Genomic DNA, 26,683 nt, shown 5'->3' on the forward strand with positions numbered 1-26,683 from the left:
TTTTTTTTTCCCCCACATCAAAACCTACTTACTCAGCATAGATGGAATGACCTACTTTGGACACTTTTAACATCTTGAATGTTTTTGCATTGATTTTGGGTTGATGTTTTTGCAAATAACAAATGACCACAGTGTTTGGGACACCCACAACTCATTGTTGATGTTTTGTTTTAATCCAGTTTTCAGTTGACATGAGCTCTTCTGGCAGAATATAGGGGAGGCGGCAGGATAAAAGAGTCTCGTTAAATATTTTAGTCAGGTCTAAGAAGTGTGTGTGAACACCACCGCAGTGATAATGTATGATAAGGGCCGTTCTCCAAGGACTTGCTGTAGTGGGTCGTTTTTCATCTCTTATTATTTTTTTTTGTCATTTCTTTAAACACACACACACACACACACACACACACACACACACACACACAGTGCCTTTCATGCTATTTTTTTTTCCCCTAAGATTTCTGGGCTGTTGCTATAGCAAAGATAACGATGGAACGAAACTTTGCCTAATGTTCTTTTGCTCCTGAATTTCAGATGAGAAGCTGTGGGGCCCTGCCCGTGCTTCTCATGCTGACTGAAACAGAGCGTTCATGGGAAAGAAAATGGTCTACATATTCCAGGAGTCCCCCATTTCACCAGTGAGCCCCCATTTCACCATTCCTCCCATCCATTGCCACTGAAGAATAAACTTTTGAATTGATTTTAGATAGTGACATTTAGATATCGCCTCCCTAAATCATGTCCAAGATGTCCGCATAGTGCTTAGGGATGCCATTACGGAGTGAGCAAGGGGAGCTAGCAAGAGTGTTTCTCATGCATGTATCTACTCATTCCACAGCTCTTTGTTGTTGCTTATGATTTGTTAGGCTAAGGGTACAATAGAGTAGCAGAGAGAGACATTGGGCCATTCATTCAGCGAAGACAGGAGCTCTTGTCAACACAGAAAAAAAATTACATCTACGTGTTACAAAGGAGCAGAGCCAGGAACTACTGGAGTACAAAAAAGTTACTTGCTTTTGGTTACAGGAACCACAGAAGGCTTCCTTTAAAAAAAATGGTGGCTAACAACCTGTTCAAAGGCCTATAACCCAAGAGAGAAGATTAAATACTTCCAATGGAGGGTGGATGTCAGGGAAAATATGATGTAGGAGCAGTGTGCAGGATGGGTCCAGAAACATGGCCAGGAACCAAGGGTTGGATTCTGGAGGAGAAAATGTGTAGAGTATTGTAAAAGGAAATAAAAACTTGGGGTCTGAGTATCTGAGGGATGGGAAGCCATTGGAGTGTTTTCTAAACATGCACCTGAATTTGCTGGTGCTGAGGAACAGAGTTCTTCTGAGTGGAATGGACTATTTCATTTTGATTCCACTGGAGTCCGTGGGCCTACCATTCAAAAGCTTTTTAATGTATATTATTTAGTATGGCAAGTGTCTGTGTGTGTGTGCGCAGGCTTAGAGGGAGGGAGTTGTGCATGACTGTGCCTGAGTTTGTGGAGGTCACAGGTTAATATCATCCTTCAGGCACTATACACCTCGTTTTTGAAATATGGTGTCTCAGTAGCGCAGGGGCTTGCTGATTAGTCTAGGCCAGCTGGCTAGAGAGCCCCAAAGATCTTCATGTCCCTTTCACTCCAGTGCTAGGATTACAGTTGCACATATGACATCCAGCTGTTGCATGTGGACTCTAGGAATGGGCTCAGGTCCTGATGCGTGCATGGCAAACACTTTATTCACTGAGCCATCTCCCAAGTCCCTTCTTGGTGGGTTGCAGTTGGTAGAAGACTGTGTGGCACCCCTCAGCTGATGACGGGCATTAGGGAAGAGCTAGGTAGTGGCCAACATGACTTTGACACCCTGTTGTTGTTCCACTGGAGATGATCTTTAAAAAAAAAATAACTTATTTATTTATTCACTTTATATCCTGGTCATACCCCCAGCCCTCCTCACCTCCCAGTTCTACTCTCCCTTCCTCTCCCCCATGCCTGTCCCCTATTCCTGAGAAAAGGGGAATCCCCTTCCCATACACCCCAGATCATCAAGTCAGATCAGGGCTGAATGTGCTCTCTTCCCCTGTGGCCTGGCAAGGGAAGTCCCTCCAGGGGAAAGTAATTGAAAAGCTGGCAAGAGAGTCCATGTCAGATAGCCCCCGCTCCCCTTACTAAGGAACCCACACGAGGCCTGAGCTGCCCATCAGCTACATCTTTGTAGGGGGCCTAAGTCCAGTCTATGCAAGGTCCTTGGTTGATGCTTCATTCTCAGCAGGCCCCTATTGTTCCAGATAGTTTTCTCTATCAGTCATCTTGTGAGGCTCCTGTTGCCTCCAGGTCCTTTTCTCCCCCCCTCCCCCCCACTTTTCCACAAGGCTCCCTACACCTTGCCCAGTGTTAGGCTGTGAGTCTCAGCATTTGTTTCAAGGTGCTTCTGGGTAGAGCCTCTCAGAGAACAGTTCTGCTTGGCTCCTATCTGTAAGCATATCAGAGAATCGTTAACAGTGTCAGGGGTTGGCTCTCTCCCACGGGGTGGGTCTTGGGTTGGGCCAGGCGTTGGTTGGACATTCCCCAGTCTCTGCTATATCTGCTCTGTTTTCATCCCTGCACATCCTTCAGGCAGGGTAAGTTTTGAGTTGACGTTTTTGTGGGTGGATTGGTGTTCCCTTTTCTCTGCTAGGAGACTAGTCTACTTAGTGGGTTTCCTCTTCTGTCTCTATGGCCCATGCTGCCAGGAGTTTCTGTTAGAGTCCCTCTTATATCTCCCCAGGAGCCTACCCTGATTCATGTCTTAAGCTTGTCAGAGAGATGCTCCTGCTCACAGTTTCTCTTTACAGACCTTTTGTCCTCCTGCCCCAGCTCTCCCCAGGTCTGGTCTCTACCTTCTTATCTCTCTGTTTCCTTACCTACCTTGTTCCCTCTTTTCAACCATTACCTCTCTCTATTCTATTTGCCCTTGTGAGTGAGATTTAAAAGCATCCTCCTTTGGGTCCTCCTTTCACTTATCTTCTTTGGGTCTGTGAGTTGTAGTATGTTTATCCTATACTATATGGCTAAAATCCACTTATTAGTGAGTACATACCATGCGTGTCTTATTGTGTCTGGGTTACCTCACTCAGGATGAACTTTTCTAGTTCCATGCATTTGCCTGCAAATCTCATGATTTCCTTGTTTTTTTAATAGCTGAGTAGTATTCCATTGTGAAAATTTACCACAGTTTCTTTATCTTTTCTTCAGTTGAGGGACATCTAGGTTGTTTCTAGATTCTGGCTATTATGAATAAAGCTGCTATGAACATAGTTGAGCAAGTGTCCTTGTTGTATGGTAGAGCATATTTTGGGTATATAGCCAGGAGTAGAAAATCTGGGTCTTGAGGTAGAGCTAGTCCAAATTTTCTGAGAAAATGCCAGATTAATTTACAAAGTTTGTACTCCTACCAGCAACAGAGGAGTGTTCCCCTTTCTCCACATCCTCACCAGCATGTGCTGTCACTTGAGTTTTTTATCTTAGCCATTGTGGTGGGTATAAAATGGAATCTCAGAGTCATTTTGATTTGCATTTCCCTGATGACTAAGGACTTTGAACATTCCTTGAAGTGCATCTTATCTATTCAATATTCCTCTGTAGAGAGTTCTCTGTTTAGCTCTGTGCACATTTTAAATTGGGTTATTTTGTTTGTTGGTGTTTAATTTCTTGAGTTCTTTATATATTCTAGACATTAGCCCTCTGTTGGATGTAGGGCTGGTGAAGATCTTTTCCCAGTCTGCAGGCTGTTGTTTCATTCTATTGACAGTGTCTTTGGCCTTATAAAAGCTTTTCAGTTTCAAGAGGTTCCATTTATTAATTGTTGATCTTAGAGCCTGAACTGTTGCTGTTCTGTTCAGGAAGTTGTCTCCTGTGCCAATGAGTTCAAGGCTCTTCACCACTTTCTCTTCTAATTGATTTAGTGTATCTGGTATTATGTTGAGGTCTTTGATCCACTTGGACTTGAGTTTTGTGGAGGGTGATAAGTATGGGTCTATTTAAATTTTTCTACATATATAGATATCTAGTTAGACCAGCACCATTTGTTGAAGATGCTATCTTTTTTTCCTGTTGTATAGTTTTTATCTCCTTCATCAAAAATCAAATGCCCATAGGTATATGGGTTTATTTCTGAGTCTTTGATTCGATTCCAATCCTATACAATAAAAGAACTTCTGGGGATATGTCCATCTCTGACTTCAAGCTATACTACAGAGCAATAGGAATAAAAACTGTATAGTACTGGCAAAGAAATAGACAGGTTAACCAATGGAGATTATCTTTTTATCACTCATCTTCAGAGTGAATTTGGAAGATGGAACCTAATTAGGACTCTGTAATAGAAAGTTCAGTACACTGGAAAAGTTGTTCTTGAAGCATTACAGTAGCTGCTAAAACTATGACAAGCACTGCCAAGAAGGAAAAAGGATTGCTCATAGAGCTTGCCTTCTTTCAGTCTCCTGAGACTGAGTGGGCAAATGAACGAAGAAGCCGAATGACCGGGAGATACAACCTTGTCTATTTTCCTGTACAGAGTTGGCTTCGACTACCCTGAGATAGTGCAATGCTTACACAGTAAACTCAACCCTGACGATGACGAGCTCTGCTTTGAAAGATGTGTAGTATTATGATTAGAATTGAATTGAATGAAGGATTTGGTGTTTTATTTTTTGGATACCTCTTCTCACTGAGCTCCAAAGAGATGAACTCTTCCTGTCAGGACATTTGACAAGAAGCCCTGCTTCTCTGAAGCCCCTTTGGTGTGACAGATCCAGTGTGCTTTCCTCCCCAGGAGGAGAAAATGCTGCAGGTTAGGTCAATGTCTTCTGTTCCTAGTGCTATTGGACATTGTCCTCCAGGCATGACTTGGCCTGTGCTCTCTGAACCCTCCGCAGCTGCGTTTACATCAGAAGATTGGGTCCACTATTATTCATTGATGAGACATTCTCCAAGGGTATATAAACAGTTAAAGGTTGCTAGGGTGGAACAGATGTTTCTTTTTAGCAGTGTAGCTGCCTATAAATTTTCTGTGTTCCTATAAATAACCTCTCACCCATATTTCTGTGGACAACTCCATGAACTAATTGGTTTACCAGTTGGATGTGCCGGCTATCTTTTCGTCAACTTGATAAACAAGCTAGAGTCATCCAGGAAAAGGGACTGTCTTGGCCCTTAGGCGAGTCTGTGGGAACACTTTCTTAATTAATGGTTGATGTGCGATAGCCCAGCCCACTGGGAGCAGTGTCACCCTGGGCAAGCGGTCCCAGAGTGTATAGTAAAACAAACCAAGCAAGCCGTGAAAGCAAGCCAGTAGGCAGTGTTCCTCCATGTCTCCTGCTTGAGTTGCTGCTCAGACTTCCCTTCTGGATGGGTTACATAATGTGTGATGAAATGAGCTAGTTCTTTCCCAAGATGCTTCTGGTTATGGTGTTTTTCAGAACAGAAAGCAAACGAGGACCCTAGCCTCAGATGGAATTCTGTTCTGTTGTTGGTGCCTACATTGGGTATGATATTATCTCCTTCAACCCAGGGAAAGAGAACATGTGTGCCAATGGCGCAGTGTAACAGATAGGAAGGAAGGGGGTTTCGGTGAGATGGCTAGTGGATAAAGAGCATACTGCATAAGTACGATGATGAGACTTCAGATCCCCAAAGCTTGCTTAGCTGCCAGGCGTGGTAGCCTGCCTGTAATCCAACACTAGGAAGGCAAAGGCAGGCTAGCTAGACTGGCCAAATCAGCAAGCTCTGGGTTCAATTAAGACAGTCTGCCCCAATGAACAGAGTTAAGAGCATTGGAGGAAGAATCCCTGTGTTAAGCTTGGACCTTCATACTCACTAAATGGCACAGCTGGCCACACATGTGAGAACAAACAAACAAACAAACAAACAAACAAACAAACACAAGGAGTTTGACAATGATGAAGGTTAGTGACACTAGCAATGGGAATACAAGAATACAATGGGAATACAATTATTAATTCAGAAAATGCTCCCACAGACTTGCCTAAAAGCCAACTTCAGAATCTGGGTCCTGTTCACACCATGAAAATGTGTGTTGGGAAGAGAATATGGTGGGTACAGGGAAGGAGTTATGCAATGGGTGTGAAGAGGCAAAAAAGGTGAAGGACATCAAATATTATGAACATTCGTAGCTTTTCGCAAGCTCCTTGCTAAAAATGCCCAGAAGCTGTTATCTGTCTTGGTTTAGATTTTTTTTTTCTTAAGTCTTTCTTCAAATCTTCTATTTTCAGGAGCTGTGGCAGTCATTTCTTCCCGAAGCTGACATTTTCATTGTAGAGAAAGCCTGCAGTTTCTAGTAATAGCTGATCAAAGGCATTTGGGATAACCAGCCTGGGTGTCCACCCTTGTTTTCGCTCTAACTAGGTGATCACAGCCATCTCTCTCGATGTGTCTTTTAGGGGCTGGAGCTACTTGGCAACAAATCCATCAGCCACACAGGGAGCTCAAATGGGCTAGGTCAAAGGCAAACCTCACCTTTATTCCGCCCGACTTACCGAGAAATTGGTCCACAGGCTTGAAAGGGAGACACAAAATGTCATCAATATATAATGCTTGGGAAACTTTCTGCATTTTATTCTAGGTTAAAATTTTTGAAATGTGAGTTCTTCTATGGTAATAAAAATGAAAGTGTTCGCAAGAACTACAAAGAGAAGATATGAATAATAAATTCACAAGGTCAATATTATTTCGATGTGCTAGAATAACTCATGATTAAACAAAAATCTGGTGCTTGTTTCTGTACTACGAGAAACTAACTCTTACCTTTCTATGCATTTTAATTAATTATTATTATTTATTACAATTTATTCACTTTGTATCCTGGCTGTGGCCCCCTCCCTGGTTTCCTCTCAATCTCATCCTTCCTCCCTCTTCTCCCCCTATGTCCCTCCCCTAGTCCACTGATAGGGGAGGTCCTCCTCCGCTTCTATCTGACCCTAGCCTATCGGGTCTCATCAGGACTCATTTCTCTGCATTTTAAGTTTTCAATGATTTGGATTTTTCTGGAAGCTGTGTACACTGAGCATGCCATTGGATAAAAACTGTTTTAGTTTGGGCGGGTCTTCCCCAGGTCAGTTAAGCCACCATAACAAAACAGAATGAACACATAAGCAGGGAACTTTGTACTTTGCTGTCACAGCGGGAGCTCTGTTATGCCACAACAGTTCCCTTTACAGGCAAAAGATGCATGCAACAGCCAGAGATTGTCTGTACCCAGAGCTTCAGGACGCAGAAGGCAGTGAGGCCCCTATGGCAGGAAGGCACGGACCGCTGACTTCTACCCGTGAGTGAAGGTATTATTTTACCAAGTCAGGCCATCTCAGATTATTCCCTCCCTGGGAGCCCTGCTGGGGACAGTAGATTTCTTGACAGCCAAGACGCTTTCGGCTCTAAAGCATCCTGTACCAATATCAACTCTTTTCAGAAATTCGGAAACAGGAAACACAAACGCAAAGCCCGAATCCCTCACAGCATTGAGTTTCAAAGTAAACAAGTAACAATGCCTTATAGAGCTGGCTCCATTCTGAGGATGCAGCTATGTCGCACCCTGGGCTTACCTAGTCATACTATAGTGGGAATTGTTGCAAATAGGGAAACTGGAGGCACCTGAGGTTAAATGACTTGCCCATAGTCATGACTGCCAAGTGACAATGGTAGAATTTTAACCTAGGGACAGTGCTCCAAAATATTGAACCCGTGTTGGAGCTGGCAAATTCATTGTAGCCGAACTCCGTGCAGTTTTACCTGTTAGAACCCTTCTCAGCTTTCTGTGTCCTTATCTCATGAAGGCCCCTAAGGCTTGCTAAAAATAAGCATGTGTTGTACATGCACGCACCTGTGCGCGCGCACACACAGACACACACGTATATGTGCATGCGTTTATTGCTTTTTCATCCTCCTGGAATGCACTGCGAAGGAATAGTAATGCGTGCTGCTCCTCTCAAAGCCTATTCCCCACCCCCTGGGTTCAAAGGGTACCCTTAGCCCTGCTGTAGTCTTCATTTTCATCTGTCTGGAGGCAAGGAGATGGGAAAGAGAGTCCCTCCTCATGCCTGTCATCATCATTATCCCTTGCTGGTTTCTCAGACCTCTAAATCAGCCTTTAAAAAGAGCATTGGGAACCCAGGTGCGAACAACACATTTTCCTTCCAATTCCATTTTTTTGACCAAACAACTGTGTAGCACCAAAGCATACCAAAATGCATTCTTAAAATATGCCCTTAATTTCTGATGCCTCCTTGGGTATCGTTATTATGGATCATGACACTGCAAGGTGAACCTAAACATAGTTTCTGTGAAAACACACACGTAGTCTCAAAATGCTTATTATGGTCGAGCCTCTAGGGAGGCAAATAAGGATGGAATACTGACCTCCACGGGGTCACAGGAAAATTAGTAACTGTTCAACTAGCTATCAGAGCAACAGCAACCTCTCCTTTTCCCCCAGTCTTGTCATCATTCCATGTTTACTCTCCCCCTCGTTACCTTGAACCTCCTCTACCAGTATGACACATGTCGCCTTGTCATATTCCTTGTATGTTTGAAGTGGCCACAGCCTTTCTGAGCTCCCCGTCACCTCCTGTGAAGACTTTGATTTTTCTTTTTTTAAATTTATTTTTATTTTTGTTAATTACAGTTTACTCACTTTGTATCCCCCCCTGTAGCTCCCTCCCTCCTCCCCTCCCAATCCTACCTTCCTTCCTTCTTCCCCACCCATGCCCCTCCCCACGTCCACTGATGGGAGGTCCTCTTCCCCTTCCCTCTGATCCTAGTCTATCAGGTCTCATCAGAAGTGGCTGCATTGTCTTCCTCTGTGGCCTTGTAAGGCTGCTCCCCACCTCAGGGGGAGGTGATCAAAGAGCAGGCCAATCAGTTCACATCAGAGGCAGTCCCTGTCCCCATTACTATGGAACCCACTTGGACACTGAACTGCCATAGGCTACCTCTGTGTAGGGGTTCCAGTATATCTCCATGAGTGGTCCTTGGCTATAGTATACCCAAACTTTTTAGATCTGTTGTTCTCCTTGTGGAGCTCCTATTCTCTCCAGGTCTTACTATCTCCCACTTCTTTCATAAAATTCCCTGCACTCTGCCCAAAGTTTGGCTATGAGTCTCAGCATCTGCCTCGATATCCTGCAGGGTAGAGTCTTTCAGAGGCCCTCTGTGGTAGGCTCGTGTCCTGTTCCCTGTTTTCTCCCTCCTCCAATGTCGATCCTCTTTGCCTTTCTCAATGGGAATTGAGCATCTTAGCTAGAGTCCTCCTTCTTGATTAGCTTCCTTAGGTGTACAGATTTTTGTATGTTTATCCTATATTATATGTCTATTATCCATTTATGAGTGAGTATATACCCTGTGTATCTTTCTGCTTCTAGGATTCCTCACTCAGGATGATCTTTTCTAGACCACACCATTTACCTGCAAATTTCATGATTTCCTTGTTTTTTATTGCTGAGTAATATTCCATTGTGCAGATGTACTACAATTTCTGTATCCATTCCTCAGATGAGGGGCATCTGGGTTGTTTCCAGCTTCTGGCTATTACAAATAAAGCTGCTACAAACATGGTTGAGCAAATGTCCTTGTTGTATACTTGAGTATCTTTTGGATATATGCCTAGGAGTGGTATAGCTGGATCTTGAGGAAGTGCTATTCCTAATTGTCTAAGAAAGTGCCAGATTGATTTCCAAAGTGGTTGTACAAGTTTACATTCCCACCATCAGTGGAGAAAGGTTCCCCTTTTTTCATATCCTCTCCAGCATGTGTTGTCACTTGAGTTTTTGATCTTAGCCATTCTGATGGGTGTAAGGTGAAATCTCAGGGTTATTTTGATTTGCATTTCCCTGATGACTAAGGATGTTGAACATTTCTTTAAGTATTTCTCTGTCATTCAATATCCCTCTATTGAGAATTCTCTGTTTAGCTCTGTACCCCATTTATTAACTGGATTACTTGATTTGTTGTTGTTTAACTTCTTGAGTTCTTTATATATACTGGATATTAGCTCTCTGTTAGATATAGGGTTGGTGAAGATCCTTTTCCAATCTGTAGGCAGTCATTTTGTTCTGACAACAGTGTCCTTTGCTTTACAGAAGCTTTTCAGTTTCATGAGGTCACATTTATTGATTGTTGCTCTTAGAGCCTGTGCTGTTGGTATTCTGTTCAAGAAGTTGTCTCCTGTGCCAATGAGTAAAATGGCTATCTTACCAAAAGCAATCTTCAGATTCAATGCAATTCCCATCAAATTACTAACACAATTCTTTACAGATCTTGAAAGAAAAATTCTCAACTTCATACGGAATAACAAGAAACCCAGAATTGCTAAAACAATCCTATACAATAAAAGATCTTCTGGAGGTATCTCCATCCCTGATCTCAAGCTGTACTATAGAGCAACAGTAATAAAAAAACTACATGGTACTGGCATAGAAACAGAATTGTGGATCAATGGAATTAGATAGAAGACTCCCCCCCCCCAAAAAAAAAAAACCCACACACTTATGGACACCTGATTTTTGACAAAGATGCCAAAACCACACAGTGGAAAACAGACAGCATCTTCAACAAATGGTGCTGGTCTAACTGGAAGTCTACATGTAGAAAAATGCAAATAGATCCATAATTATCACCTTGCACAAAACTAAAGTCCAAGTAGATCAAAGACCTCACCATATAACCAGACACACTAAACCTGTTAGAAGAAAAAGTGGGGAAGACTTTGATTTTTCTATAGCATCAAAGTTACTGATCTGTCTGGGCTTCTACTTCCTCAAATGAACAAGCAGCCTCGTCCAAAGCAGTTCATGGCTAATTGCATTAGTGACAAAATACCTGACAGAAAGAACTTAGGAAGCGAAGCTTTGGGCTCACTGTTTCAGAGGATTTATCCAGTGGGTAAGGGATGGCGAGGCACAGCAGTTCAGGTGAACCAGAAAGCAAAGAGAGAGTAATCTTGACTAGCACCCTTGCTTTCTCCTTCTCTCCCCCTTTTAATGTGCCTCAGTTTCCAGCTTGTATTCAGGGCAGATCAACCCCCTCAGTTCATCATCTCTGGAAATGCCTTTAGATAAGCCTGAAGCTGTGCCTCTACCTGCTAAATGATTCTAAGTCCAGACAAGTTGGTAATGGAGACCAACCACCTCTCTAAGTCAGACTTAGCAATCACTTGTCAGCAATAACCCATAGCAACTAGTATCTTACAGGCAGGGCTCTGAACTACTTCCGGAAAAGACAAGACATTGAGGGCCATGGACACATTGGTAAGAAGCTAATATCTGCTTGGGTTTTGTAACCTAGGCCTTTCAATCATACCGTGGTTTCAAATGTGAACCGCCCACCATTTATCTGTGCCTTCTGGAGCCTCCCTCACTGTGTATGTACTTTAGTGAGGAATTCTATTTTCCTCCATGAAGATTGATGTTATCAGTCAAAGACAGCAGCAGCAAGTGTACATTTGCATTTTAAATTTAGAATGATTCATTTTCAATGAAAACAACACACGGCTGGCTGGTGCTGCACTAAGGTCAACTCTGACAAAGGGCTTACAGAGCGATATTGAAAGACTGTTAGAAAACTGAGCTTCTTGGTAAAGAGAAGAATGGAACGTTTGACTTCATAATTTACAAGCCATGTATGACAAAAGATACCATTGACAAAATGACACGACCTAAACTGATGAGGAAAAATAACTGCAATAATTAAATTATTAATTTTTAATTAATTAAAGATATGTTACGCGAAGCTAGCATTAGGACTCTACAACAGGTTCCTAAATCTACCAAAGCACAAAGAAAACTGCTGGATGCATAATGGACAGACCAAAGAAATGGTTCCTCTCCAGTCTAGCTTGGTGAAGCAGTGAGCTTGCTTAGAGTTATTTACAGAAACCTAAGTAAGAAATTGTTCACAGAAGCGAGGGCAACTTACAAGTAGCTACAACAGTAAAGAAAGCATCTCTCTTGCTGAACAAGTGTTAGCTGCTCACATATCCTCAGGGAGGAGTAGGGATTCTGAGCCCCTCCCCACTTTGATGACAGGATGTTAATTGGCCCTTGTGCACATCTCCTGCAGGCTATCACAACTGCTGAGTGCACAAAAGAACAACAGCCATGTCATGCCCCTAGGACAGCATTCTACAACAGTGCTTGAGACAAGGCCAACACCAATTACAAAATTCCTGGTATTCCCAATGGGAAAAGGAAACTAAAAGCTTATTTCAGATGTTCTAAATTGTAATCTTACATTTTACATTCTTTTTCATATCATAAGTGAGTTTTATTGGATCTCAGTTGGCTTTAAAAATAACATATACAGGGCTGGAGAGATGGCTTAGCAGGTAAGAGGTCCCGGGTTCAATTCCTAGCACCCACATGGCAGCTCACATCTGTCTATAACTTCTGTTCCAGGGGATCTGACTCCCTCATACATGCAGGAAAGACAGCAATATACATAAAGTAAAACTAAATAAATAAATAAATAAATAGAAATAGCACATACATATCAGTATCCTATATGTCAGTAGAATAAAGTGTTACAGTTTGGGTAAAAAGTTTCCTCCCAAAAGTTTCACGTGTTGAAGGCTTGGTCCTGAGCCAGTGTAGACAGTCACTGAGAAACAACTGGATCATTAAGGCTCTGACATAACCAATGCACTAATCCTTAGATTGATGATATAATAGTATTGTTGGGTGGTGGTAGTCAGTAAAAGGTGGGGCCTAGCTGGAGGAAGAGGATCACTGCTCGTGGTCAGGATAGACTGAGGGGGAGGGGGCCGTTGTATGAAGGTTGTCTTGTTCCTGTCCTTCTCTGTCTCACTCTCTGCTTCCTTGCCACAGTAAAGAGCATTGCCCTCCTGTCACCATGATGTCCTGCTCACTACAGCAATGGGTCAAAGCCAATCAGGCATTGAAACCTCCAAGCTCATGAGCAAAAGCTAAACTCTTTATCCTAGGAATTTAAGCCACCCAGGGGGATTCTAGTGTATATAGCTAAAAAGAATAAAAAGTGGAGGAGGGGATTGACTCACCAAATTTAGGATGTATGAGTGTTCTGCCTATCAGGGCAAGACTGGGAAAGATTAGGACTTAGAGTGTAAATCTTGATAAATAGCTCTGCCACAGTAGAACGGAAGCATTAGCTGGCCCAATTCTGTACAACAACCCAACATTTATCAGCAATATGTGAACTCATGTATTTCTATAAATATATAGTTATATAAATATGTAATTGTATAAATTATATAATACACAACCATATTGTGTAAATTTCTTTTTGACTAAGTAAACTTCCCAAGGATAACTAGAAGGCATAAATATTTGAACAGTGGACAAATGTATATTCAAAAATTTAAAGACAGTATTATAACAACGGAATTTTGGAAACTATCTCATTTTTTCCCAATGTGTTAAAATACATCCATATCACAGACATATAACACCTGGAAAATAAGTACAAGTATTTACAAGGAAAGCTGTCATCTTTATTTTTAAAGTTCTAGTAAACTATTAATAAGCACACTATTTGCATTTTAAATTAATAGAAAGTGCCAAAAATACCTATGTAGATATAATTGTCAAGGGAAAATAAATTGATGATTCAAAGGAAGTAGCTTGGGGTTGAAGTTCATTTTTTATTTTATTAATTTCTAAGTTATATTTTAAGGACTCATTCTCATTATTAACATACTAACTTTCTCAGTTTTGTGTTCTGTTGCTGTGATAAAATACAATGACGAAATCGTTTAGCTGTTAATTCCAGGTTACAGACAATCCTTGTAGGGAAGGAGGTAGCAGGTACTTTCACAGTCAAGAGCCAAGAGCAATAAATTAATACAGGCATGCTAGCTAGTGTTCAGCTCTCTTTCTCAGCTCCCCTATAGTTCAGGATCCTCTGCCTAGGGAATGATGCCACTCACAGTGGGAGGGAAAATCATTCTCTCTCAACTGATACAATCAAGATAATCCCCCATAGACATAACCTCAGGCTAACCTATTCTACGAATTCCTACATTGAGACTTTCTTCCCAAGTGATTCCATGTTATGCCAAGTTGACAGTTAAGACTATTGTATTAAAAAGACGAAGAAGAGGTTGAAGTATGTATTACTAAATTGTATGCCAAATGGCCAGATTCCATTACGATGTTGTTTTCTGGAAGAACTTGTGTATCTATTCAAATGCCTCTGTTTATAGCTCACATTTGCTTGTATTTCCCAGCGATTATTCACAAGTCTAGCAGGAGCCCCATCTTCAAAGCTGAGAGTACGTGAGAGGGTTTGCAAGGAGACAAGGGAAGGGAGAAATGTCATGATTGTATTATAATCTCAAAAGTAAGATCATTATCATAAAAGGACATTGGGAAATGTTAGTTCTAGTCCCCACTGTGTTGTGCCCTTAAAATCTGTCTGCAGACCATAGTTTCACTTCTGTTCACACCTAGAAAATGGAAGTTGGCAATTATCAGTGGTTTCCTAATTCTTCTCCCTGAAGATTCAAGGACTCCTGTTCAAACCCTCCCAGCCACCCTCCTGCTCCTCAGCCACAGCAACTCTGCGTCTGTGCTTTGTCTGTATATCCAGCCAAGGGCTGGTTTCTGGAACGAGTGTCAGGAGAACACACCCCCACATGACTTTATTTGAAGGTTCTTTACAGGCTAGTACTTCTTGAACCTGTAAGACATAGGCCTTGGGTAGGGGGTAAAGACTTCTATTAACTCTAGCTGGAAGCCAAAGCCACTTGTTTGCCTCCTTCATCAGGCCAGAAGCACAGATTTTAATTTTCTCTAAGGCATAAAGTTGTGTCATCCAAGCCACTATGTAGATGAATGAAAAGAATTGTGTGCAAATGTCAGAAATCCAGAGACAATATGAGATTCTGGGTAAAAGAGAGTCCTTGACTGTTTGGTGGCTATTGAGCCAGGTGACATTTCTTGTTCTATGATGATTTATGAGAATGAAGTTTTCTGTGTGGTTCACATCTCCTTGAAGGAATGAATTCAACTGAGTGAAACAGAGACTTTAAACACAAGTTTATTTAGCAAAGCAAGGGATAGCGTGGGGCTGAGGGAATGGAGAGGGAAGGAGGGAGGGAGGCGAGGAGGAAGGAAGGGAAAGAGAGAAAGAGACAGAGAGAGAGGAGCAGGCAGACTCCTGGGCTGGTAGCAGCTTTTTGGGTTCTCTACTGTGAATTTTAAGTTTTTATGAATATTTATGAGGGGTATCCTATTCCTAGGAGAAATATGACTTTTCTTCCCCTTCCAGGTCACTGTGGATTGCATTTTCTCATAACCTTCTTGAAAAGTCCCTAAAGAGTGGGGCTCAAAACCATGACACAAATGTTATTTTTTTAATTTTATTTTGATATTTAAAAAAGTTATGCATGTGAACCTATGCATGGGGGTTTGTATGTCACAGCCCATATGTGGAGGTCATGGGACAACACGTAGGAGTGATTTGTCTCCTTCCACCATGTGGGACCCAAAGATAGAACTGAGGTCATCAGGTTTGGTGACAGGTGCTTCTACCTACTGAGTCACTCACAGGCCCACACACATCACATGATGATGAAGACACGGTCGCTTGCAGTTGCAGCCCTTCTGCTGGTGCATAAATTTGGACACTGGGTGTCCAAAGCATGCTGGTACCTGGGTTTCTGATATAGTGAGACGAACCTACCTGCAGCTTCGGTCACGGAGGACCACTCAGACCATCAGCAGACACAGCTACCGGATACTGTAGTGGTTTCTTTGGCTCCCTCAAGTCTAAACTCCCTATGTGGTCAGGAAACAAAGGTTTCAAAATTCAAGCATAGTTTTCTTTGGTTACCGTAAATCTAAGTCATTACGTACCAGATCTTAATCTTGCTTTTGCTTGTGAACATACCCTTTTGAGAAATAACTGCTGACAGGATGTCCTGAGAGTATTTCCACGTGGAATTGCAATCCGTTCCATTCTGTAGACGTTCAGATCAGAAAACCACCCTCGAACTTAAGCTAACAGCTTCGCTGGAAAAAAAAAAAAAAAAAAAGCAAGGCCTGCCCTCCACTCTGCACCCATCCAATGGACAGTTTGTATTCTGATACAACCTAACAGTATGGCCTTTTCTTTGATGTGAGTGGAAAAGTCAACATAAGGGCCTCCAGAGGGTCCTAAAGGACAGTAGATACCAGAACTAAGCTGGGCACTACTGTGCCGTTCCCAGCTGTCTCGTCCCTTCAATGTACAACATATGAATAATATAATGCCATCTTCACAACATTTCTGCTGCATGCCAAGCTAAGTGACCGCCAAACTGTTTGTAAACTAGAAGCGAGGTGTCAAGAAGCCTTCATGGGTCACACTGCCATATAATTTATGACATGTGACTGAAAATGAAAGGTGTATTTTTTTTCTGGCCCCAGTTACAGGGTAAAGAGAATGAAAAAGCTGCTGGAGGGAAGAGGGTTCTCTTAGAGAACACAAAAGCATTTTTAGTGAAAACGTCTATGTGTGGTGCTAAAAATGGATTCCTTAGGAAATTCTGGGTGTTGTGTTCAGTATGTCCCTTTATACTACTGTCCTGTTGATGTCTCAGCAGAAACCATGCTGAACAGATTGACATGGACTCATAAATATAGAATAATTTTCAACTTTGTCTGTATGCTGCAGTTTCCCAAAGAACTTTTAATAAATGCCCAGGGTGCTGGCTCAGATCCCAGATCATCTGTGATGCGTGCTCTTAAGCGGAGCTTTAGCTGCAGTATGCATTAAAGGTTCTCCATGTGATCTGAGACCTTGAAACCACTGGTTTAGGAGGTGGTCTAGGAGAGTGAATTTCAATCATCTGGTTTATCACAACCCCCCCAGGGAGCTTTTAAAGATTTTTGATGGACCCACTCCCATGGCAGACCAATTTGTTTAGAATCTCTATCTTAGAGGTGTCGTAAAGCATTCCCAGGTGCTTCCAATGTAAGTTCAATTAAAAAAAAAATCAGTTTCTAGAGGAGACTGAGACCAGCACCATACTTACACCGTAAGAGACAAAGGTGAGAAACATGAAGACTGTTTCTTAATAGCAACCAGTAAGTAGTTTCCCATCATACCTCAGTCTCAGAATGTATTTATCAAATTTCATTTCTGTGCTAAGTAAGTGAAAAGGCCAGAGCTGCTAGCCTGAAAACCTAGACGGAAACCTCCCCTCTGGACAAAAGAGCAATAAGGACTGGCAAGATGGCTCATTGGGTAAGACGCTTGCCACCAAGTCTGACGATGTGAGTTTCATCCCTGGAACTCACATGGAGAGAAAGGATCCCCAGAAACTGTTTTCCAGCCTTCACAAGAATACCATGATACACATGCACCCACATTCACACACACACACAAACACACGGAGGAAGAAACGCACACATTACACACACACACACACACATACACGATAATAATAGTAAGTAATAATAGTTGACATTTAAAAAAAGGAGTGAGGCGTTTGGAATAAAAACATCCAATACAACCTTTACTTAAGGCATTTATCGTGTGAGATTGGATTACTAAAAGCATTTCAAAGTAGGAAATCCTAGGAACCCTGATTTGGGGTCACATAATATAAAAGGAAGAGACTGTCTTACAAGAGATGAGGTTTGTTTTGTTTTTTGTTTGTTTGTTTGTTTTATTTTTTTGTTCCTTCAGTTTGGCCTAATGTAAAATCATGAAAATTCTCACTCTATAGCAAGAAAGCCTTTTCACACCTTATCACGCTAGCACGGGGCATCGTTCGTTACTAAAGTCTTGGGAGGTAGGGCTCATGCACGTAGAAGCAGATGCGCACACTCACACACAAACTCAAAAGCGTACAGACACACCTGCCCATATACAACAGTGCACATACACATACATATATACATATATGCACATATAAACACATGCGAGCAGTCACACACACACACACACACACACACACACACACACGTGTGATGTCTTTCAGCTGATCCTGCATATTGTCATGTTGCTAATCTAAGGGAGTACCCAACCATTGCTGCAGAGACTCTTCCAATGATAGGGGCCATGAAATAGGTTGCCTAAAAACCATAAAAGGGCCATGAACTTAAAACTAATGCCAGCACTTTGGATTGGAGTGAGGTTAGCTTCTTACTTGCGCAGGGCAGAACAGTGATGATTCAATGCCCCCTCTCTTGCTGGACTCCACAGGCTTACAATGCACTTAAGAAAGGGACACTGGGCTTTCTCAAGCCACCCAGGAGTTGGCTCAGAGGGCAAAACGTTTGCTTTGCAAGCATGAGAACCCGAGTTTGAATTCAGGGCGCCTGCAGAAAAAGCTGGATGTGGTGTCCACACCTGTAATCCCAGAGCTGAGAGATGAAGATGGGAGGATCCTGGGAGCTCACTGACCGGCCACACTGCACAAAGACAAGCTCCAACCAAAGTAAGAGATTCAGCCTCAGAAAATGAGGTTGGAGAGCAATAGAGAAAAACACCTGATATCAACTGTCAACATTAGTCTGGTCTGGTAAACACACACACACACACACACACACAGAGAGAGAGAGAGAGAGAGAGAGAGAGAGAGAGGCAGAGGCAGAGACAGAGACAGAACACAGTCTTTAAAACATCTGAATTGGGAGGAAAGATTGATCCAAAATTTTCCATGCTCCTTTTTTTTTTTCAGTATGAAACACAAAGCAGAAAGAAAAAAAAAAAGTGAAATCAAGAGTTTAACTTTGAGAGCTGAACCAAGTGGGAGCCTGTGGGCCTGGAGCCAGAGCTCTAGAGGCCATCTCTATCAGCCTACCACATTCTGGGCCCATACCAAGAGACCAGTCCCACTGAATTATAATGGTGTTATCAAAGGATTGGAATACGAAAAGATGCCTCTTTTCTGACACATGGAAGAGAATTCAGACAGGGTTTGTTTTGTTTTGTTTTATAACAATGTCACTAAATAAAATGAAAACCTTCATTATGATACCAACTGCCATTATAGACTTTTTAATTGGATAGAAATGTAATGGTGGTTTTATGCTACATTTTCCCAAAACACTGCCCATATTGAGTTGGTGATTAGGACGGGTTAGTTTCCAGCACTGCTGTACTGAGTCAGAAACGTACAGCAATGAAATCAGCATCGACTCATTCAGTGTTTGTTGACTGGGTGTCGGAGAGGGGGGACCGGCGTGGCGGGATGAGCACATCCATGTGGAAAGCAACGTGACAGAGGCTCTAGAGAGCTGCATCTGAGTGTTTAACGGGGCCCTCAGTAAACACTATTCTCTCTTAGTTCTCTTTCCTCTGCTTCCTGCATTTGGCTCATTGCTAGATCCTATGGATTCTATCTGAGCAAGATCTCATCCATTGATTACCTCCCTATTCTCCATTCCTGCTGCTGTCCCAGGTCAGGAAGGTCCCTGTAGAAACTCTCACACAGGCCTCCTCATTTTCTCTTTTCTGTGTCTTCTATCTATGCGAAGACTAAATTCATCTTCTGGAACTGCATTTCAGGCTGAAGTCTTCTCTGTGCAAAGCCCCACGAGAGCCCAATTACACCCAAATAAAGCTTTTAGATGCAGCAGGCTTCCTAGGCTGACCCCATGTAATGTTCCCAAATGCTCAGATACATTTATCCCAAACATGACTGAGTGAGTGAGTGTGTGTGTGTGTGTGTGTGTGTGTGTGTGTGTGTGTGTATACAATGGTAGATGGCTTGATGCTATCCCTAACTTTGGCATGTGTTAACTCCCAAATACTGCCCCTCCCTTCTTTTTCTCCCTACTTCATCCTTATGACGTCATCCAGATATTTAGATCACAGCCGTTCTTCATGTTTGAACTGAAATGCCACCTCTTCTGTAAACCAGCCTCCCACATCAGTAATGCATCCTGCAGAAGCGGCATGCCCTCTGTGTCTTCATGTTTGAACTGAAATGCCACCTCTTCTGTAAACCAGCCTCCCACATCAGTAATGCATCCTGCAGAAGCGGCATGCCCTCTGTGTCTCAGCTTGCTCATCGGTAAGATGGGGGTGCAGGTAGCATCTACCCCAGGGGAGGTGCAGGAGAGCGAATTAGGAGAAGCAAAGGAGCTAGGAAATGTCAAGTACTTGGGGTCTGAGCAGATTCTGTGCTTCCACTTTGAGACCCTTGCAACCCTCTTCTCCCTGTGATATAGTCACGTTTATCCGTGTAATCTTTCTGCCACTGGGAGCTTTTGAGGGCCTGGCCCTGAGTCTTATGTAATTCATCTCCGCTGCAGTATCTAATTATATTGAAAAATCTAACCCCTAGAGAGAACTCCGTGCACATCTTTCAAATGAAAGATGTCCACTGTGGATAAAAACAACACAGCCATATAAAAAGAGAATGCTTGAAATGAAGTCTAAAAACAAGAGGCTAAGAATTTGAAAATGAGGGAGATAAAAGACTTCATCAAAGTACATTATATGTGTGTGAACTTGTGAAACAGTAAATAATTTGACAATGAGTTCCCAGCACTAACAGGGCCTTTGTGCATGTATATCATTATTGTAGAGACAGTGTGTGTGCCCTCTCAAAGCAGACGGAAGGTATTCCTTAAGGAACTCTCTGCCCTTTGTCCTAATTAGTGATGAGATATCCTGGGCATGTGTGCTTTTACTAGAGAATAGACTGTTCATTAGCAAAAATCCTGGCCTTCAAGAAATGCACACTGACTTTTTCTTCTTTTGGCCTGTTAAGAGCTCATGTAACCTAAACTAGCTTAGAACTAGCTAAGTAGACAAGGATAACTTTGAACTCTTAATCTTCCTACCTCTGCCACCAAGTATTAGGTTACATCTATCTACTACCATGCCCAGTGGCATATTAATAAGTTAATAAATAGATGTTTGGACTGGCAAGTAATACAATATAGAATCTTCCTTAAGGGCCTGAACCTTGGGAAACATGCCAAAGCTTCTAGAGATGCAGATGGCTAAGACTCGGAGCCCTGCTCAAAGCCACAGAAGGAAAACCGAGAGACCTGAAAAGCCAACAAGTAGAGTAAATGCTCTTCAGGATTTCAACTCTCCTTGTGTTCAGACAGGTCCAATTGCTCCTTTGTCCTCTCCTGACTTGCTCCACTCCCTTCTGGATCATCTCTCCAGCCTTCTGCACTCTGCTCAGGCTTTGGCCTGAAGCTGGCAGAGAGATCATGAGCTTGGAGGCCTGTCCCTACGGGTTATAGACAGCAACTCCTAATGAGTACCCTCTGCCCTCCTTCAATCTTTCTCTTAAGAACTTACGGCTTCCTCCCACTCCCCCTTGCTCTGACAGAGGCCTCCCCACCCTCTCCTCAAGTTTGGTTTGCTCTGGCTAGAGCCTGAATGTCAGCCGTGTGTTATCTCCACGCATCTGTCTCTGCTAAGCTGTGACGCTGTTAAAGTTGTATATATCAATATGCAAATTTATGCAACAACTAATGCGTAACTTAGCATTTTCACTTTTGAGCCAAATGATGAAGCATGATCACTTGTAACCAGTCAGTCCTCCCCACCCACACAGGAAATTTTGGTGGCATAAACATTCATATTGGCAGCACATTTGGTTAGCCACTACCTTGGTGGCTGTTTGGGCCACTAAGAGGCAATCCTGGGGGATGTAACCAAAGGGGTAGAGTATCTTGGAACTATCTGGAAAAAAAAAACAAAAAGAGAAAAAGAGAGGTGTACAAACTGCTGGCATATGGAAGCTAAGAAGAGAAACTAGAAGCTGAAGACAGTGAGCATAATCGCTTTGAAATGGCACAGTATGAACAGGAGGATGTTCTGCTAACCAGTCTTTAGAAAATTGCACTCCACAAGACAAAAGGGGGAATCAATAATCTTCAATGACCTGAGAAGAAAGCAAATACGTGGAAACACTCATACACACCATAAAATTAATGAGGAAAGCGAGCTCGATTTTGCTATGTGGGTCTACGTACTTAGAAGAATGGATTTTTCATGAAAGTAATATCACAGTATTTCCTATTTATTTTATTATACAATAAATCAAGACATTTAAAGGTGCTAAATATTTAGGGGTAGTTATTATTTAAATGACACCAAGGGGGTTCTTGTTTTTCTGTTTTCTGTCTTTGCTGTTCAAAGATGGTTAAGGTCATTTCTCTCTGCTAGGGCAGCCAGCTCCACAGTGAGTGGCCGGGTGTGTGGTCTAATAGCTCAAGGGTTACAGTTTCTTGTCAAGCAGCTTCCAATTCAGGCTTTAAACTGTTGTCAGAAGTCTTACTATCTGAGCAAGATGTTTAGAGTCCCCAAGGAAACTGAGCAGAGGCCCAGATGTGCCAGAACATGGGTGCCGGGGACACCTCACATGGCCTAGCTGTGTTCCCATGTGTAAACTGTAAGTGGGAAGGAACAGGAGAGGCTACCTCTGCCCTGTGCTTTATACACAGAGACGTTTCCTTCTGCGGGCGTCTTCACCTCCTTTCTGGCCTTAGCCTCACGAGGTGCTCAGTTCCCATAGGTTTGTACAGGGCCACAGTGATTCATGTAAGATGGCTATGGGTTGCATGTGGGAGAAAGCCAACTACAGAGGCGTTAGCTACCCTAGGCTTTTACCCTCTCATCTGAATAAAAAGTTCACATGCTGCCAGAGCAAGGAAGGGATAAAGATAGTACCAGGGGCCCTTCAACTAAGATCCTTCCAGCTTCTTACCCTGTGGTCCCTGCCAGGTGCTTGGTCATGGTGGTTCTAAGAGGGATGCTGTGAGGCCCACCTGTAGTCCTTACTCCAAGCAGAAAGAGGAGGATGGAAGAAGAGGGAGGGGCACACAGGCTGCTCTTTTAATGGGATGCACAATAACTTTCTTGGAAGCTCCTCCTCCTCCTCCTCAATTATGTTGTCAGTCTGGCCACACGGCTACACCTAACTTCAACGAAACCAAAAGAAGTAACCATTAACCGGGCAGCTCATCCTGAGAAAATTTGCTTTCTCCTTGTTAAGAGAAGGAAGGAAGAGTGGGAGGAATTGTAGGAGAGAGGATGGGAAGGAAAAAAAGAGGTGGGGGAACATTAAAATATTGACTTATGGACTCAGAGTATGGCTTCATCGGTAAAATGTTTGCTCAATAATCATGAAGAGCTGAGTCCCAGAACTGATTCCCAGAAGTCAGTAGAAATGCTAGGAGAGATGGTGTGCTTGCAGTCCCAGAGGAGGAAGGTAGAGACAGACCCTGGAGCTCACTGGCCAGCCGACCTAGCTGATCTACAAGTGTCAGGCAAAAAGTGAGAGACGGGAGGGCTAGCCCCAACCAGAGAGAGAACCAGAGTATGGATTCTCAGAACCAGCGGAAAAGCCAGACATGAGTGACAGCTCCATGTAATCCCAGCAGTCGGGAGGGAGGCACAAAGGTCTTTAGAACAAGGTGGTGTGAGTTAAACTAACCAAACTGGGGAGCTCTGAATTCAGCAAGAGACCCCGCTTCTATGGAGTGTGATCAAGAAAAGCACTAGTGTTCACTTCCAGCCTGAATGTGTGTGCACGCGCATGCACACGCACACATGCACACACACATGCGCGCACACACACACACACACACACACACACACACAGGAGCATGTAAAAAAAAAAGAAGAGAAACTTTGTCTCAAAATATGAAGGGTGACTAAAACAGATATCTGATGTTGCCTTCTGGCCTCCATACCTACATGCATACGTGTTCACAGCTCCACATACATGTGCGCCTGCACACACAAACACAGCTATAGCCCCTTCCCCCAGTGGTTTAGCATTTGTACCATTTGATGCTTGTAGGTAGCAACAAGAGGTCTCCAACTTTAAGATAACAGAGAGGTACCGTGGTAAATGGCCTCCCTCAAGTTGTTTAGGATGTAACTTCAGGAGCAGAATGTCACGGAGTTTGGTTTTGTATCTTCTACTGAACGAAAGTAAAAGAAGCCAGTAGCACGGCAATCCTTATGACTGATGTGTGGCATGATGACACGTTCACAGGAGAAATCTCAACCCAGCGTGGTTATTCAGACTCCTCAGTAAGATCTCAGTCATTTAAACCCCACCAATTTAAGACAGAACAGAGCTCTGAACCTTCTATGAGGAATTAAATATGAATGAGGTTTGGGGCGGGCCATTTACCTTCTGGAGGAGCCAGCATCCCTAGAAGCTCCATTCTCCTTTTCTAGGCTAATTACAGTAAAACTTGAAAAGTGCATTAGCTGAAACTTCTGATTTTATTCTTATGTTTCTCTTAATTCAGTGTGGAGGGGCAGGCTCACGTTACGTGAAGCCAGGTCAGAGGACAGAAAGCATGCTAGAGTTGGCTTTCTCCTTCTAGGATGGGGGTTCTAGGGATCAATTCCTCAGGCTTGATGACCTTCATTCAGGGTCATCAGGCTTGGCAGCAAAAACCTTTACCCTCTAGACCAGCATTACCCAACCTGTGGGTCCAGACACCTTTGGGATTGACGAATCCTTTCACAGGGGTTGTCTAAGATTAGCAGAAAACACAGATATTTGCACCACGACTCTTAGCAGTAGCAAAATTACAGTTATGAAGTAGCAACAAAAGTGTTTTTTAAGGTGTGGGGGTGGGGGTCACCACAGCATGAGGAGCTGTAATAAAGGATCGCAGCATTAGGACGGCAGAGAACCACCGCTCTAGAGCATCTCGCCAGCCCATTGCTGCTTAATAGAAATCAGGCTCCAGCGGTCCAGAGCTCACTGCTTCGTTTGGAATTAGTGAGCTTCATATTTTACGAACTTCACGGCTTTGATTTTTGCCTGTCTCCGGGGACAAGGAGTTCCCTCCGTGCTGTTGTCCATTGTGCCCGTCGTGAGAAGGGGCTCGCCTCACAGGGGATAGCCTCTAGTTTGGGGTAAGGCACACACAGGAGGGAATCAGGCTGTGTTGTGTGGATCCACGGTCCTCAGAACAATGCACAGACTCTGATCCACCTGTAATTTCTTCTTGGGCTGACTTGCTTACAAAATGGCCTCCGAAACTCTAGACTTCCAGCACATCTTTGAAGATGACTTCTAAAAGCCTGGCCCTTGGCAACTGTCAAGCTTGCACCTGAAATCTGGCTCCCTGGGCATCTATAACTATTTTTAAGCAGCCTGTGAATTCCTCACTCCTGTCCCTCTTGCACCCTGGGTTTTTCTGAGCACAGCCCCTAGGCAGGCATTTGCTCTTGTTGTAAATCTGCTGCACCATTTGGTCCTCTCTGTCTGACACCATCTTCAACACTGAGCATGTGCATTCTGCACGGTGATAGGGCCAGTCCAAAAGGAACTCTAGCTAATTGCCCACCGACCCTCAGAAGCTGGTCAGTCAGCGCTTTTCAAATATCTTTTATGATGGGTGAACTAGAGGACTCCCACAATAATGGCGGGGCTCAAAGAGAAAGAACAAAGGTGCGTTACATCTTCCTGTGAAGAGCTGGGTGAGTGCCGAGTAGCTCCCCCCAAATCAAAGTCTGTCCTTGGTAAATGAGCCCCTTCCCATGATGGGCACACAGGAACAGCAGCCTGGAGAGAATCCCTAGCCCCCAGAGAAAGGCAAATGAAAACCACAATGAGCAGGGAGAGGGACAGGAGGGGACAGTACATGAGAGGAAGGGGTGGAGAAGGATGAGTAATTAACAGTGTTTGGAAAAGTCATATGGAAACCTACTATTTATAAGCTTCATATTCATAGACAGAGAGAGGGAGGAGAGAATCAGAAGGGGCATTCAGTGGAGTTATCCAACACAGGAGATGATATTCCTCTTAAAATAAAACAAAAACAAACAAACAAACAATAAAAAAAAAACAACCAACCAACCCCCCACCCCCAGGTTGCCAAATCAAAAACTCAGTTCCAGATGTCGGATACCTCCTCTTGAGCTGTGAGTCAGGTTTGCCCACCCGACCATGACCATAAGATCAAATTGCCGAAGCTACCACACACGTTGGCCACGGGACATGAGGAAATCCATGTGGAACTAACTAGGAAGCTTCCTCCCTGATGACTAGCTTTTACAGCACTAGATTCTAGGGACTAGAAGCTCTCTGCAGACTGCTGGGGGCAGAAAGGTCATGAGCAGCCTTACCCAGCTATGAACTCTGGCAAAATATGCCCATAGATGCAACAGTGCCATTAGGGTAGCCGTCTTCTTTCTGATTGGATTTAAGGTCCACTCGCCTGAAGGAAATGCATTTTTGGTTCTGCAGATTTGATCAAGAAACCTATGATTTCAGAACTCACTGGCCCCGGGGGAGGGAAGGGAACCTTCTACCATTGTTCTGCTCTACGGTTTAATGCGTACAGAGTTGCAGTGAGAAATGGTAAAATGTTGTAGGCATTGATGGATGGTGGTGGACGTTGTGACATAATTTTAATGTACTTTACATACCCATAAAAATAGCTAACGTGGTCAAATTGATAATGTGGATGGTTTACCACAACTCAAAAGAATACAGGGCAAGTGAGATGGCTGAGGACAAAGGTGCTCGGAGCCAAGCCTGAGCATCCGAGTCTGATGCTGGGAAGTCACACAGGGCCAGGAGAGAACTGACTGCTACAAGTTGTCCTCTGACCTCTACACATGCTGTGGGGTGTATATCAAAATACACACAAGAGTGCACACACACACTCATGTGTATACACACGGAAGGAAGGAAGGAAGGAAGGAAGGAAGGAAGGAAGGAAGGAAGGAAGGAAG

This window comes from Psammomys obesus, unplaced genomic scaffold, assembly GCF_907164565.1.
Source record: "Psammomys obesus unplaced genomic scaffold, mPsaObe1.curated_primary_1811, whole genome shotgun sequence".
Lineage (NCBI taxonomy): Eukaryota > Metazoa > Chordata > Mammalia > Rodentia > Muridae > Psammomys > Psammomys obesus.